This window comes from Protopterus annectens, chromosome 9.part0 (genome assembly GCF_019279795.1).
Source record: "Protopterus annectens isolate FY-2018-M chromosome 9.part0, PAN1.0, whole genome shotgun sequence".
Lineage (NCBI taxonomy): Eukaryota > Metazoa > Chordata > Ceratodontiformes > Protopteridae > Protopterus > Protopterus annectens.
In genome coordinates this window covers 1,132,747,525-1,132,765,252 of record NC_056743.1, presented here as the reverse complement: position 1 = coordinate 1,132,765,252, position 17,728 = coordinate 1,132,747,525, and the positions used below count along the sequence as shown (strand labels likewise).

The window sequence follows — 17,728 nt, the reverse complement described above, 5'->3', positions numbered from 1 at the left end:
TAAGAAGACTGATATCTGTAGGATTGCTAAAGTAGGGAAAGGGGAAGTATACTGGGTTTGAATGGACCAAAAAGCTTTTAGTTATAAACACAGACACTTTTACATTTGCCACGACTGAGATTAGAACTCTTACCTAACTAGTTATTTCTACTAGAGTGTTATGCAGTTATCACATGCACCACAGGGCTTATGGGGCGAAGGCTTGATGGAAGGAACTTCTAAGGTGACTGATATCTGCAGGACTGCTAAAGTAGGGAAAGGGGAAGTGTACTGGGTTTGAATGGACCCAAAAGCTTTTAGTTGTACACACTCATACACACACACACACACACACACACACACACATACACACACACACACACACACACACACACACACACACACACACACACACACACACACACACACACACACACACACTTTTATATTTGCCAGGACTGAGATTAGAACTCCTACCTAACTACTTATTTATACTATAGTGTTAGACAGTTATCGCATGAGCCACTGAGCCACAGAGATTATAGGGCTGAGGCCTGACAAAAGTGACTTCTATTGTGACAGCCATCTTCAGGGCTGCTAAGGTGGGGCAATGGGAAGTGCACTGGGTGGGAAAGGTCTGTTCATTCCTAGATCCTACTGGCATTTTTCTAAGTGTATGAGCATGCCCAGTGTGACCTTCTATAGTACAAGTGGGACTCCATTCCAGGGATTTTTGTACTCCAGTCAGGTTTGTTTTGTGCTACAGCCATACCTCTCAACCTGTTGGTGCAGGATATCTGGAGATAGCCTATCAAAATGGGGGGGACAATGGGCCATACAGTGATTGTGACAATTACTCTCAGTAATATATAGGTTGCTAGGGTTACAGGGCTTGTTTTAGCAGACATCTGACATATATGCCACTTGACACTGTCCTGTATTGTTTCAGTACCTTGTGACATACCTCCTCAGATCATTACAGTGATTTACCAGAGTAATACAGGATGAATGATGCACACACCAGTATTATGGGCCAAATACTACACATTCTTGCACAATCCAGCCTGTTGAGAGGTGTGCCTACAAACAATTGACTGCTGGTGCTGTGAAAATGGTCCATCACCTTGGTGATATATTACAATGGTAGAGTCTCTGTGCATTTATGTTCTGGCATGGTCTGATTTCCAGTCCACAGTTGAGTAATATAAGCCAGAAAGGATCAGGGCAACAGGCAGACTCTGGATTGATTTGTAGAGGATAAGATATGTGGGGTGTGTGTGTCCAGTACTTTGCATCGGGTTCTCCTCAATGGTTGACTGCACTTGGAGGGTCTTGTGTGTGTCAGACTGTTTGACCAGCCTGGAGGTGTGTGCTTGTCACACATATATGTATGACCCACCTCATTTTGCTTGGATGGCCACAATTTGGGGTCAGGATGTTGCGTAGGATGAGTGATCAGGGAAGAGTGTGTTACTCCTTATGGCTGTGGCCCAGGGTTTTGTGGGTGCAGACATGTGACCATCTTCCAGGGTTAGGACTGCCTGCAGTGAGTGCATTCCCATGTTTAGACTCCTAGCTCTGCCTGTCGACTGTACAGTGTATTACAGAATGTCCACATTCATGATTCATATATCTTGTTGGTTACCCAAACAAGTGTGGTTTTCAAGCAAAAGTGTTTTGCAAGTCACTCAGGGTTGAAGTCAGATATCACTGACAGTTGACATTGCAGTTCCAGACTTTGTACCCATCAGACATTTCATGCTAATGCAAATCATTCCATCAAATTTATAACATTATTAGAGCAGTATTATACAGGTGTCCTTCTCTTTGGACCTTCATCACCCCATTATTCATGGTTTTGTCCAGATTTCTGGCACTCTGAGACTGACAGATTTGCTCATTGCAGTTATCATCATGGTCTTTCTTTGCATTTTGTGAACTGTGTTATGTTGGTGTTATGGACCCCATGAACCTCCCTAACAGGGCACTGTGGTTGAGGCATAGGCATTTGCCAGAGGCCTGTAGACCAAGTGTGACAGATGCAGGCCATCTGTAGCAAGGCAGTACATTCTGATGATCATATGTTTCAAGCCTGCTGGCAGTAGACACCCCTGGGATGGCACCAGTAAGCTGACTGTGCATGTTACTGACAATTGCTTTCTGTTAGTATTGCGCTTTAACTCTGGGTGACAGCTGGATGCTGTTTAAGGCTAGGGACATGTTACTGCATTTGTATGGGACTATGGGGGGATGAGACATCTGTACACAATACACATCTGCACAGACTGTGCTGATATTTGCTTAACATTTTTGTCCCATTTAGCATAGTGGTGTGCCCTATCTTTCAGACTACAGGAATAACAGTATCAGCCACAGGTCAGATTGTTCTGGCACAGACATTTGTAGTTTCAGACTTCTTACCTTTCAAAGCCATACTGCCACTGCCAGACCTGCTGTGATATCATTGTGTAAATGTCTGTGGGTGGGGATTTCATGGATGTCGCCATGGGGGGGGGGCTTTGCCAGGCATTTCTGTATGGTTTTCTACAGCTGATCTGCTGGGTGAGGCTGGTGATGGGTATGGGATCCCCACTTTGACATCCATGCATGTGACCTATGACCCCCCCCCAGTTATTTGGATCACTACATATACTGCAATGGTATTTGTCAACTAGGGTGGTACTCTGCATGGTGTTGTTAGGCCAGTATTGGGGATACACTTCCTGCTGTCCCACAGAGCTGTCAGTTGTCTGCTGCTATCCCAGTTAGCCACCCCATTCCCTTGAATGCTTGATCAATACCATAGATATGCTATCAGAAAATTCCACTCCATTTGTTTATTTTGTTATGGAGACTGGCTTACCTTGTGCCTGAAGCTGTTGTGAGGATGGTGCTTGACGGCTGACTATGTCGGATACACATAATATCATGCCTATACATGGTAAGGTATAGGTGGTGTGATGTTTGGCATGCATTTTTTTGTGTGTGCGAGTCAGAGAGGGAGAGAGAGAGAGATCAGTCCCTGGGGCCCTACAGTGTCAGTGTATGTGCTATCTGTTGCCTCTTTGCCTTTACTGAGCATGCCTCCATCTGCCTACAAGGGCAGGCTCAGGATGTTCCTCCTCCAAGTCTCTCTGTGCCTGTGGAGATCTTGGCAATGGTAGGGGCTGTGTGGACCTTCCCCATTTTTGTTCCTGCTGCAGCTGTTTTCACAGGATCATATTGTGTAGCATGGCACATACTATGAACATATGTGCACATGTGGCTGGAGAGTACTGCAAGGCTCCACCGGATATGTCAAGGCAGTGGAACCGTGACTTGAGCATCCCAAACACGTGTTCTATAATGATTCTGGTTTGTTTGTCTGCCTCATTATGGCATTCTTGTGTGGGTGTGTGCATTACTGATGGGTGTCATCATCCATGGCTCTAGTGCATAGCCAGCATCCCCCACCAGCTGGCCATATGGGATGTCCCCACTGGCAAATGCCCGGTACAACTGTGATGAATGCTTGATGTCGGAGATGTGATAGCTTCCAGGGCTGCCAGCACACATGGCCATGATAATGCCCTGGGCATCGCACACAACCTGGAAAGTGATGGAGGGGAAGCCCTTGCAATTTATGTAGACCCTACCCCATTCACCAGGTGGTGCTTTGATGTGGATGTGTGTGCAGTCTATGGCACCCAGTATCTCTGGGAAGTCTGCTACATGGTAGAAGAGATGCATATTGCTGGTCCTCTCCTCACGGGTGCTGGGGAAGTAAATGTGCTCAGTGGCATATGTTCGCATGACATCCAGGAATTGGTGGAGTATCCTGGATGCAGATGCCTATGAGACCCCCCATGATATCCCCAGTTGGTCTTTGGAAAGTACCTGTAGCTAGTATTCTTAAAGCTACACATGTATCCACTGGGATGGGTTCCCCTCTGTTGGTTTTGGCTCTGAGGCAATGCTGACGCAGCTCAACAAGTTGCTGAAGTATGTCCCTGTCCACCATGTATCACTGTACTATCTGCAGATCATGTAACCCCTGGTAGGTTACCCTGGGTCTGAACAGTCTTCTCCTCCTCCTCCTCAGCCTAAGTTGGTTGTCAGCGTTTTCCTCCTTACCACCCTCACTCTCTAGCATGTGCTGATAGATCAGTGCAACAGCAGCACCTAGCATGATTTGTTAGTTTAAATTTCCCCTGAAAGTGTACACCAGTGGTGTAGAGTTTGTGGGAAAAACAGACTGAAAGGTGTTTGCATAGTTTATAGTAGTGTGCTGGGCTGCTGCCTGTGTAATTGGCAGATTCTAATACATTCCACCTGCCAGCTATGTTTTTTCTCCTTGGTTGCCTTCCTTCTGCAGTTTTACCTTCCCATTTCCTCCCCGTTTAAGCCCTGATGTGTGCCATGTATTCCTGGTGCTCAAATATGAACAGTTCTGCTATCTCCTGTGGTTTTTTTTTGGGCCTGGTGCACACCCCTCATGCTCGTTTAGCCAAAGTAAACAGTTTTAAGTAGAACTAGCCCTTCCTAGATGCGAACACACTCTGCATTTCATGGAATAGGGAAATACAGCTTCAGACACACCCCCTGCCTTAGCTGTGCTTAGCTAAAGGGAAACACGGGCCACTGAGCTCCTCTGTGCTTACAGTAATAATGCCACACCCCTTTTCATGTTAGCTGCTCCTCCTGTCTACACCATGGTGTTAGAGCACCTACACAGTTAGGTGCAGACTGACACTTAGAAGAAATTTGTGATTCAGTATAAATCCCCTCATTTGCATACATCACTGCCTTACTCCTGAGATACAACACTTTCACTGAGCCTTTCCCCTTAGCAACCACTGTTCCCTGGCATTGTTTTCATTTTGCATGCCATTGACTATAATGGCAAAATGCAGACTTCTCTCAAAATTGATTTTTCCCCCCTTTTTTTTATTTTTGGCACAATCTCGTTTGCACGGCACTGCCCTATGCTTAAATGGCCGAGATTGGCCAAAAAAGAAAAAAACTTTTATTTTAGAAATTTTAAACTATTTTTCATGCCAACAGCCATATATTTGGCCATTGGTATGCCTATTGAATGGAATACATGCTTTATTTGAGGCTGTCATGCCTCTGTTTTCTTTTTTGCGGAAATGTATTCAGCTATTAACTGAATATATTTCTGCAGGTTACACTATTCCTGCACCGACACCCGCCTGCTTGCTGAATCACTAATTCACCTAACTTGCATGTTTTTCACCAGCAAATGAGGTAATTAGCATAAGGCAGTGGTGCCTGTGTAGGAATAGTGCAGGAGTGCCTGTGCACATCCCGGGAACTCTTTACTGAATCGTTCGGTGGACATATTGCCTGCAGCAGCTCCTGCACTATTCCTACACTCCATGTAGGGTTTAATGAATCCTGGGGATTATTTAAGAAAAGTTAGTATTTTTTTTCTTAAATAAAGTTATTGTATAATACCAATAACTGATTCCGTGGTGTGGTATATTGAAATTTACCCATGTTGGCTTTATTTAATCACTCGGGCTTTGCCCTCATGATTAAACCATGCCAACAGTGGGGAAATCTTCAATATAACACACTGACGTCATTGGTTATTGCTTAAATAAAAGCAAAACTAGCCTTCAAACCCAAGGCCAGAATATCTCTAATGTAGGATTGAGTTTTGCTGCAGCAAATGGGCATGTAAGAATTTTCCTGGGAAGGGCTTAGATTGCATGCTAAAGTGAAGCACAGGAAGAAGGCAATTATAAGTAATCATATGTTCATACAGGTTTCTAATCCCATCCAAATCACTTTGGTATTTAAAGACTTTTATGCTGTGCTACGTAAAATAGATGAGCAAGAATATGGAAATTATTGGGACAGTAGGGTTAACTTGGTTTTGCAAACCTTGTCTCTTTTACAAGTCACCAGTCTGTCTAAAGGTACCTTGTCTGCTCTCACCTCATAGCAGAAGGTAAGACAGGCAGTTAAAGCATTTCCCACATGAAGTCTCATGGCCAATTACACCAGACAACTTATACTCAAAAGCTTAGACATTTTTTCTCCCATCCTTCTTGGCTTCACTATTGGCCCTTTTTAACCCCTCATTTCTAACAAGTTATCCCCACAGTCTTTGAAACAGACCCTGATTATAGTCTCTCTAAAGGCAAGATGAAAATATTATCAAGCTGCGAACTCTGTGGCATCTCTTTAACTGATATTGAGGCAAAAGAAGGTTCTACTATAGAATCTCTTTAACTGGTAATGAGGCAAAAAACAATTACACTGTGGTATCTCTTTAACTGATAATAAGGCTGAAAAGGTTTGCACAACTGTCTGGATTACTAGAATGCTGTCTGCCCTCCCCCATTTTAACAGAAACCACCAAGCTGATTTTATTAAAGGACATTCAAGTTTAGATGATGTCATGGTTCTTACCAACTTGCTTCAGTGCAGACAGAGGCATTTACCCCTTTGTACGACAAAACTAGTAGACATCAAAAATGCCTTTGATGTAGTTCTTTGGAACTCTATATATGAAAAGCCTTTACTGATTTTGCCCAGTCCCCATTCATGTTCCTAAATTTAAAGCTCTCCAAGCCCTTTGTAACTTTCCAGTCATCAATAGCAGTGACATCAGTTAAATTTTCTCTGACTAAAGGCACTATACAGGGTTGCCTGTTGCATCTTAGTAGTTTTTCTCCTAGCAAATGAGCCCATCAGTTTTTAAATCTATTCTTCAAAACCCAAACAGTGTGGGCTGGAACTATTATTTGTGTTAAAATATTAATATTCACAGATGGCTGCCTTTTTCGTCCTCCATCTTAGTACAGTAGTTGAAGATCATTGCAGGTCAGTTGGAAAACTTCATTGTCTTGTATGGTTTTAAAATTAGTCAAGCAAACACTAGGCTGTTCCAAGCAACTAGACAGCTCACCATCTTTTACTGTCTTTCTGGTGCATTCATCCACCAAATACCTTGGTATTTTCCTTCTACTGTCTCCAGACTTTAAAAAATATTAATTGGCAACTATTGTCTTATAAACATTTTGTACAAGCTCATAGATGGAGGAAACTGTGGTTATCTACTTTAGATAGGGTATGCTGCAATATCCTGTGTTTGTTGTATATGTGTAGGTTATAATGCCTTACACATATTATTGTGCAGGAAGGGAAAAGGTGGAGGTGTCTCAGTCTACATCCAGAAAAGACTCACATCAAGGCTGGTAAAGCAGCATGAGCCTTGGGGTTGATATAATGGTTAACACATTTACCTCACAGACAAGATGTACAGAATTTTATTGGGTGGAAGGTTGGAATAATGGTTAAGATGTCTATCTTACAAGCACAATGGGACAGGGCTTGATTCTCACAAGGGGTAATTGGCTAAGCTTAAAGTGACCCATAAGGGCAGTTAGCCTAGTACTAATCTATGAACCTGTGAATCTATGATGTGTAGAGTGTCTTTATGTGCAAATAACCAGAAGGTCCCATACCATATATTATCTAGCTATAGAACTCCCTTTATGACATAAGAAAGCCACAGCATCTATCTACAGGAACTAGACTTAATCACTATTAAACTCAATACCATTTTCATAGGTGATCTAAACTGTCCAGTTATAGACTGGGAAAACCTAAACCACCACTAATGCATAAGCACAGAAATTTCTGAACCTTGTCAAGACAAATGCCCTAGAATAATTAGTCATAGTACCCAACAGGGGGAATGACATATTGAATGTTGTACTTATAAACATGGGAGCATCTTGCACCATCCCTTGTGTATCTTCATCACTGTTAGGTCTAAGGATAAAGCAGTCTCCTTTGAAATAAAATTGAAACCAGAGATGCCTTACACCCAAGTTACCTTTAAAAATTTCTTTAAAACAAACTACTGACTCCTAAGTGATACATTGGCAAGCTTCAAATCCCCACCAAACACAGTTAAGGTTCTTAGGGATATAGAAGATTACTAGCCTGAAAGTTTAAGGGCCCATACAAGCCTAGCCAATATAACCCAATTTTACCCAATACATGGCCCCTATGGGCAAGAGGATGGCAGGGATTTGTGCTTGTGCATTGCATATCTAATACATTGCCCCTGTCCATAAGAGACAGAGGCACTACCCCAGGTGTGAATTTGTGATTCCCCATCCATTGATCCAAATTGCATTTGAAGAGGGCCAGGGAAGGGCTCTGTTTAATGTGAATAAGAAGCCTGTTCCAATGAAGGGGCTATCTCTGAGACACATATCTAAGTTTAGATTCCTAGATTGGGTGACCCACATGATGTTTGACTTATAGCTGTGTAGCAGGTCGATCAGGGATGGATTTGTGAGTGCCTTGTTGGTGAGGCATAGGTTACTCCTTAATACTTGATAGGAGATGGAGTAAAGGGATAGGGCTTAGTCTATCTGCATGGTTCATTTTGCTTACACACTGCATTTTCTTTGTGAGGAACCTCTGAAGTTGCTCTAGTTGCTGTAAGTGCCTAGTTAAGTATATGTCAATTGGCACATTTTACTTGACTACTGTCTAATGAAGGGTGAGTACAGTGGGACTACAATTTCCTTGGATATGGATCCCATACCTTTACTTATAAGTTGTGCCACATACAATTACTTTCCACTAATGTGGACACATAGCAGTCAAAGTTCAGACTACTGTCTATAGGTGTAGATCTCTCACCTCTGAGTCCACTCTTAGGGATGTGCTATTGATGTTGTGATCTGCAGGGGTATTTGACTTCCCAAAGGGTATGATAATGCATTTTTTACATTTGGTTTTAGGCCATGGTTCTGGCAAGAATCATTTGCTTGATCTAGACATTCCTGAAGGATATCTACATCACTGGCTGATTCAATGGCTGCCCCCATCTTGCAGTCATTAGCAGACATTGTCATCCAGAGGCTTCCACATTAGCCTTGACTTCATTGAAGTATATTTTGAATGGGTGTGGTCTAACCACTAGTAACTGTCCTCTTGCTGGATCTGGATTCACTCCGTTTAACCTCATGTCCTGTCTGTGAGCCAATTGGCTATCCATCTGGTGACATAGGGATTTATGCCCAGTTTTGTGAGTTTATTTCTAATACCTGAGTGAGGAATTGTGTCAAATGCCATGGCAAAGTCACGGTAGGCAGTTTGTAATGTTTCCCCATCATCCATGGCCTTAGTGACTTTCTCAGAGAAATCCGTCAGATTCAGTAGACATGACCTGCCATTGACAAAGTCAAATTGTGTCAGGTCCAGAGTTTTGAGGTTTCCTATGTTATTATTTATCAGATTCATGATTTTTCTTTCCATAGCCTTACGTATAAGACTAGTCAAACATATGGGTGTCTAATTTCCCCGAGTCAGTAGGTAGTCTTCTTTTATACAGAGGAATGACTGTTGCTGTCCTCAACTCTACTGGGAAAAAGCAATTCCAGAGACTGTGGTTAAACTGAAATCCTAATGGGCCTGATAAGACCTGATTTAAGCTGTTTAAGATGCAACTTCAATATATCATCAGGCCCAGTTGAAGCCAGGTTTTAGCTTTACAGACCACAGCAGTAACCTGTTCTTTGGTGATAATTGGCAGTGGAGTCGTAGAGGGTATTTTGTGAGGGAAAACTAGGGGTGATAGGGAGGTAAAATTTGAGCTGAATTTGTCAGCCAGCAGATTTGCTACATTTTCTAGGTGAGGATAGGTGATGCCGTTTACAACTAATTCCACACATTGTTGGGTGTTGCCCTTAAGGTTGCTGACATAACTGAAAAATGACGTATGGTTATCCTTAGCTATTACCTCAAATTCTGCTTTCAGAGATTTGACTAGTTCCCTAATTTGCTTGTTTAGGCTAATGAGGGAGTTTTTGCTCTGTTGTGCACATTCCATTTTACTTCTTGACAATATTTTCTTTCTCCAATGAATAAGCAGAAACATATACCAACACATTATACCAGCATGTAAACAGGTGCATCAATACAGCTGTACCCCATAGGAGCAAGTGTAGGCCAAACCCCAGAAACAAACCTACATGGTGGAACCGTAATACCAACAAGCTTTATAATAAAAGGAAAATTATTTTGAACAAAAGAAAGAAGATAATTCCCAGAATGTTAGAGCCTTTGTCACTGAAATAAATAAACAACTCAGGAACTTAATAAAATCAATCAAAGCTGAGTTTGAGGCTAAAATAGCTACCCAAGGCAAAACAATCACAAGGCACGTTTTAGTTCTGTTTGTAATCCCAAAAGCACAATGCAGCAATGTGCTGAGTTGATTGTAAACAATGTTACATACACTGAGTTTAAACAGATAGTGAACCTACTGATCAGTAAATTTAGCTCTAACTTTACCCCTCCCTCCCCTCCATCTGTCCCAGAAGATATATGTAAAACCGGCTTGCCTCCAGCTATGACACAAGACCAAGTCCTAAAAGTGCTATCAAAAGCTAAAAATACTGCATCTATGAGTCCTGACAATATCCCTGCATGCATCTTAAATAACAATGAATCACAGTTAAGTCACACTCCTAACAACACTGTTCAATCTCAGACTCCATACCAGTTTTGTAGCAAGTGAATGGAGAATAGCTGCCATCATTTCCCTGTATAAGGGAGGACCTTCCATAAACCCAGGCAATTACAGACTCATAAGTCTAACCACGCTGTTATGCAAAGTCAGGGAATGACATATCATGGCTCTGATCAATCAAGACATAGGGAACGTCTAAACACTGGAATTATCAAGAGCAGGTCATTCTTACTCAACCAGGTAGAGTTTTTTTTAAAAAGGTCACCAAGGCAATGGATGAAGGAAAAATGGTACACACTGCATACCTTGATCTGGCTAAAACTTTTGACACAAACTCCCACTTAGGCATAACAGGAAAACTAATTAAACCGGGAATACATTCCTATGTCGTCTGATGGATTGCCAACTGGCTCACTGATAGGATGAGGGAAATCCAAATATGAGAAGTTGCCTTCACAAAGTGACCAGTCACCAGTGGAGTCCCCTAGGATTCTGTGCTGTGACCTCTCTTGTTTGGCATCTACTCTTCTGAAGTAAAAGCAAAAAACCTAAGGGCTCTGTCTGACTAAGTCTGTAAATGTCATTCTGCAGAAAGGTTTGTTCCAAATAAATAACCGGAGCCAAAATCATGGACGGAAACTAAATGACAAAATGTATTAGTGTATCGTTTGAGAAGTCACCTATCCCAGGGAACTACCATATTAACAATATGCCCCTGAAAGTTGATACAGTTGTACAGGATATAGAGCAATCTATGCGTAATGCATACTATTTTAAGATCATTACTAATCAAGCTGAATCTATAAATAATGGATGCTAATAAATGATGTAAGAGATTATCTGATGAAGTCCAGCTATAGGACGAAAACGCCTTGATTTTGGAATTGCGTTAATAAATTGTGTTTTTGCACTTTGTTTTTAACTGTGGTGGAATCTATCGTGCTTGGTGACATTCTACAGAAAACTGCTGTTTTTTCTTGGTTGGTGTTTGGCTTGGTTTTTGGTTTTGAATCTATAAATTATTACAGTTATTAAATGCAAATATTATTTCTCACCCTCCCTTGTTTCCTAAAATGATTATTACTTATGTTTTTCAAAAGCATTTTGGTATTCATGTTTTATGAGTTGAATCACCAATATCATAAATTGTCTCAAGATCTTTCACTGTCTTTCACAATAAATGACTTACTTATAGACTGTAGAATTGTTGCACAAGAACCATGCATTCACAAAGCAAGACTAGTCTGAGGTATTTCATAGAGCTTGCTAGGTATTCATTAACAGAAAATAGTCTATGAGTTCCTTTAATTTCTTTTGAAATGGCTGTGGCAAGCCTGGCACTTTGATGCAGACCTGGTAATTATGTTTTAGGATTAGTCCATGGGGGTCCATGGGCATATCCACAATAATTTTGAATCATATGCTACTTGTCTTCAAAAATGTATCTTCTACTGTTTCTTTATTCTCTGGTTGCCTGCTTTATTCTGCTTTGTCAAATTCTGTGCCATGGAGGAAAAGGAAACTGGCTCCAGTTAAGATGTCTAGGATGGCAGTCTCACACACACACGCACACACACACACACACACACACACACACACACACACACACACACACACACACACACACACACACACACGCATGCATGCACACACACACACACACACACACACACACATATATATATAAAGACTTAATGACACATGGCATACACAATTACAGGCAATTCAATTGATGTTCAACTCAGGGAAGAAACTGGAGCACCTCTTCATTATGGAGAATTGCTATCAAATATTCCTCAACATAGCCAGAAAACTTCTATGAGCTGCTATAACAGCTGAAAGATTAATTTTATCTGCTTGGAAAGTGACAGTTCCAGATAACTTTCCCTTGCAGTTATGGTTGTAGTATTTCACAGCATCATTCATTTTGAAGAAATAATTATGAAGGGTTTTCTGGCAAGTTGTGATGGCAAGGATCATACCAATTTTATTTTCCTTTATATTTTGCTTTTTATGCTTATTATACTTTCTTTTATACTGAATGCCACACAACCACAACATTTTCAATAAATATTTAATGTCATTCTATTTATATTTTAACTTGACTTTGAATTTGATGAGCATTATGGCTATATCTATAAAGTGACCCCTTAAAAATGAAAAATTACTGAAGCAGTTACAATGGCAATAAAATTGAATTTATCACAACAACCTTCTTAAGTTATCAAAATGTATTAGTTTTCTACCTCAAATATGACTTTTTTATCAGAAAATATATCCGTGGCAGTTGCAGAAAATAATTAGCAACTGTGAGCTCTGCAGAATCTGTCCGGTACTGATGTAAATATAATGTGACTTATCATTACATTTCATAAGAGGAAATGATTTTATAGATACTTAAGATGTGGTAGGAGTAAAGATAAAAAAATGATAAACTGTGTAGATACTAAAATTTATTCTCAGACACAACAGATTATGGATATGTTTACAAAATCTTATGCAAAAAAGTTTTGCTCCATAAAGGGGGTGACAAATTCTCCTAGTGATATCCAGATAACCTCAGATACTCAAATCATATTAGATTATATTGGAAAAAAATGTGCAAACTGGATCCAAACAAAGTACAGGGAGGAGACGGAATTAGTAATAATGACCTGAGAACAATTTGCCTAGAACTTAGAGTACCATTATATCTAACATCTACTAGGTTATATAAATATGGGGAGAGTCCCCAAGATTGGAGACATGCATTTGTTAAACATGTATTTAAGGGGAAGTGGAATAGGGCTAACACAGAGTCTTACAAACCAATACATTTACTTTCATGTTGTGGAAAAATAATGGAAAAGGGAATATTGGATAAATTATTTTCAGAACTGGGAATGTTGGGACTTGAACCATTTATCAGCATGCATATGTTGAAAATAGATCCATTTCAATCTGTAACATGATGTTCTATAACAGTATAATAGCTAGGATGAAAAAGTGAGCTGTGATAGAATTTATATAGATTTAACTTCAGCATTTGATAGGGACAGACACAAAACAATGATCAATAAATTAGGGCAACTAGGTATTGATGTGCTTGTTGTGCTATTCCAAACCGAACCAAGATGCTAACCCCCAAAAAAAGGAAGCCAATCTGGTGGTCCCCTGCCATAAACAAACTCTACAACAGAAGGAAGAAACTGTTGCAAAAGAGAGTAAAATCCCATGAATGGAGGAGTTCCCTGGTCAGCCTCAGTAAGAAGCTGAGATCCCTTATAAGATCCTCCAAAGCTAGCTACGAAAACAAAATTGCCACTGATTCTAGGGGCAACCACAAAGCATTCTATAGCTATGTCAATAATCACAATGGCAACACCCAGATCTGCTCTGAGTTACAGCATAACGGCATGAAAATTACAGAACCAACTGATATTGCCAATGTCCTGGCAGACAGGTTCAATGCTAACTTTACCCTTTCTCACCCCTTAAAGGGCCCATATCTATACAAGAAGAATGCAGGGTCCCTGTAATCACAACTACGCAGGTAAAAGCTGCACTCTCTAAAGCCAAAAACATAGCATCCATGGGACTGGACAACATCTCAGGCTGTGTTTTACATGAAATTCAAAATGAACTGGCTCCCAACCTAAGCACCATGTTCAATCATAGTCTCACATCAGGCTTTGTGCCCACAGAATGGCACACAGCAACAGTTATCCCACTACACAAAGGGGGAGCTACCACTGATCCCAGGAACTATCGCCCTATTAACCTAATGAGCCTGGTCTTTAAGACCATGGAACGTATCATCATGGAACTCATAAACAAAGACACTGGTAACCTGCAAACTCTGGACCCCACCCAGTTCGGGTTTGTGAATGACAGATCATGCCTCCTGAACCTGATTGACTTCTTTGTCACTAAAGCTGTAGACGAGCGTAAGGTAGTTCACACAGCCTATTTTGACCTCGCCAAGGCTTTCAACACCATCCCCCATTCTGGAATTATAGCTAAACTCACTAAACTAGGTATAAATCCCTACATCACAAGATGAGTTGCCAGTTGGCTCACTGACAGAACCTACACTGTAAAAGTTGCAGACTCTAAATCTGACTTCAAACCAGTGACAAGTGAAGTATCACAGGGTTCAGTCCTGGGACCTCTCCTGTTTGATATCTACTTCTCTGAAGTACAGGCTAACACAGAAGGCCTTTGGCTAATGAAGTTCGCAGATGACTGCAAAATAGGAGCCATAGTTGAGTCCCCAAATTATGTGGACATCCTACAGAAGGGCCTCACTGAGACAGATGCCTGGTGTCAGACTCATGGCCTCAAGCTCAATGCCAAAAAGTGCATTGTCATCCCCTTTGGTAAAAACTATGTACCCATGAACTACCACATAGGTGGCAGTCTACTTAATGCCAAATGTGTGATAAGAGACCTGGGGACCTGGGTGGACAGTAGTCTCTCCTTTGATAATCACATCACCACAGTAGTCAGGAAATCACCACAGTAGTCAGGAAATCCTTCTACATGGCACACCTCATCACATAAAGGTTCTCATCCAGGAAAAAACAGGTAATTGTTCCCCTCTACGTGACACTCATTAGACCCATTATAGAGTACAATGCCCCTTTTGGAATGTACCTCACAAGACATCTGCAGTAGCTGGAAAGGCCACAGAAGTACCTCACAAAGAGGATTACTGGCCTCAAATAGATGCCTTATACTGACCACCTCAAAAAACTCCAGCTTTACTCCATAGCATATCACCTACTCCGAGATGATCTCTGCCTAACATATAAAGCTATTTGAAAACCAGAGCTGTTGGACATGCTACACCTAAAGAAATCCTAATCCCTCCAAGCTACATGCTCTAGGGACCTAAACCTTGTCACCACAATAAAGAGGACATGCTGGAGGGATAGATTCCTGTCCCACAGACTTCCCATACTCTGGAACAAGCTACCAATCTATGTCAAGCAAAGTTCCTCATTAGCACTCTTCTAGAAAAATCTTGATATGTGGATAGGAAATAGGAAATACACCCGGGGATCACTTCGGTGGCTCTGCTCAACAGGGGCACAGGAAAATAACTTTCTTGGGTGGGGTAAGCCAGGGAACCTTGTTGGCTAGGCTTACTTAGACCCTTGGGCCAATAGCCTAGTACCTACCTATGAACCTATGTTATAAGATAGATAGCTACATGGCTTAACAAATAGGATATGACAAATATCATACAACAATTGGACAGGTGAAATTCAATATTACAGTCAGGGTATCCAACAAGGCTTCATTCCAGGCCCATATTTGTTTAGACTTTATCATTCAGAGCTATTCTTTTCATCTGAGGTGTTCTACAGTCTATATGCAGATGAGTTGAAAATGAGTAAACTAATTACACGTGTCACAGATAGGGCATGGCTGAAAAATAACTTGATTAAACTGACCATTTCGTCACAGGAGTATCATATGCTGATAAATATATCAAAAACTAAGCATATGAAATTTGGGAGACTTAATCTGAAAAGGTGAATATATAATACAGCACACAATGATTGAAACTGTAGACTCATTTAAGGACCTTGGTATATAGGTAGATCCAGATATGAGTTTTTCTAAACATATTAACAAATTGGTTAACGATAGTTATAATGCGATAGGTTGTATAAAAAGATTTATAAAGTCAAAGAAATCAGAAATGATGAAGTTATTGTTTATTAGTTACATTAGACACAAACTTGAGTATGGAACAATAATACGGAAACCTTATAAGAAAACAAGCATGAGTAAACTGGAAAGAGTACAGGGGAAATATACCAAGAGCATCCATGGATGTGAAGATGTAAGTTAATCTGAACGAATGAAATATCTGAACTTGTACAGCAGTGTCTCATACAAATATTTAATATGATGCCTTATTCAGGTACTAGGGCATTTAGAGACAAATACATCTGGAAATTTTGAGGGTTATCAAAAAGCAGAGAATCGTCCAACAACATATGTAGAAGATTCTATAGGAATGAGAAATGTACAAAATGGTTCTCTGAGAGAGCAGCTGATTCTTGAATTACACTATCAAATTACATGAAAATAAGCACTAGTTTAGCTATTTTTTAAGAATATCCTGGACACTTATGGGGACAACTGTTTTGGAATATTAACAGGCTAGAAGGGCATTATTGCCTGTGCTTAAAATATTTGTGTGTATGTATGTATGTATGCATGTATGTATCTATCAGCTAACAATTTATCATTTCTTTACAGATTCTAGAACTTTCAGCTGGGCCTGCTTCTGGTGATATCTATGACCTGCATCGCAGCAGCAGCAACTCTAGCTTTCTGCTTTCACACTAACATAATCTCTTATTTGATTATAGACATGCATTTGTATAACTGTTATAAAATTAGATCTGTACTCACAGTTTATGTTCTAGAATTACTAATACAATGGAATACTAAAATAGGACATTTTTTGCTCCTTATAATAATGCAGGTTTTAAAAGAAATTATTATTTTTTTAATTTTGGTTTTCATCTTATTATTTAAACTATTAAATTTACTGAAATTTATATTTTTTCATTAATGAAACAAATCAGTAAAGTGTAAACTGAAACTAAACAAACACACTTCTGAAGACAATTATAGGCATTTTTATTCATTTGTTGATCGGGCAAAACCAGTCCTTTTCACATGTGACTGAGGAGCACTAAAAAGTGACTCAGTAAACGGATGCCGACTCCGATAATCAAACAGTGAACTGAAGAATGAAGCTTACTACCAGCTCAAAAATGTAATCCTCTGTACTAAACTGACAGACAGTTGTCAGCCTTCAGCTACATGCTTGCTTAGCTCCATTGGGAACATACTAGAATTCTTTAAAACATATTCTGTAATTACAGATTATTTAATTGATTTACATATCTGCAGATATTTATACTTTTTTATTAAAATATTTAGTCAAGCAATGTTATATCTTCATTTCATTGACAGTATTCTGTTACTTTACTATATAGGTAGGTACTTCTGTTATTCAGAGCTAAGGGAAACAGGAGTCAGTGGGCCAGATGTTAGAGTGTGCTCAACAATATACTAAGGTTGAAAGTAACTTTGCTACAAATATACAACATAAATAAGGTATAAGATAAAGCTTGCTTAAATGTAGAAATAGAGTTTAGTAATATGTAATCAGCATCCATACTAAATTACCATGGCTTGGAAAATAAGGAACCTGCTGAATGGACATTTTTCCCT

At 40.2% G+C, this 17,728-nt stretch overlaps 1 protein-coding gene across 2 annotated transcripts in view; it reads left to right on the top strand.

Moving 5' to 3' along the window:
* The window catches only part of LOC122811859 (protein CTLA-2-alpha-like), a 249,742-nt gene extending 232,300 nt beyond the window's left edge, over positions 1 to 17,442 (top strand). For both annotated transcript variants that reach the window (XR_006366309.1, XR_006366307.1), the window contains one exon: positions 16,742 to 17,442. The gene's annotated coding sequence lies outside the window, so the exon portion shown is untranslated. The remainder of the gene's footprint in view (positions 1 to 16,741) is intronic.
* The last annotated feature ends 286 nt before the right edge of the window (positions 17,443 to 17,728 follow it).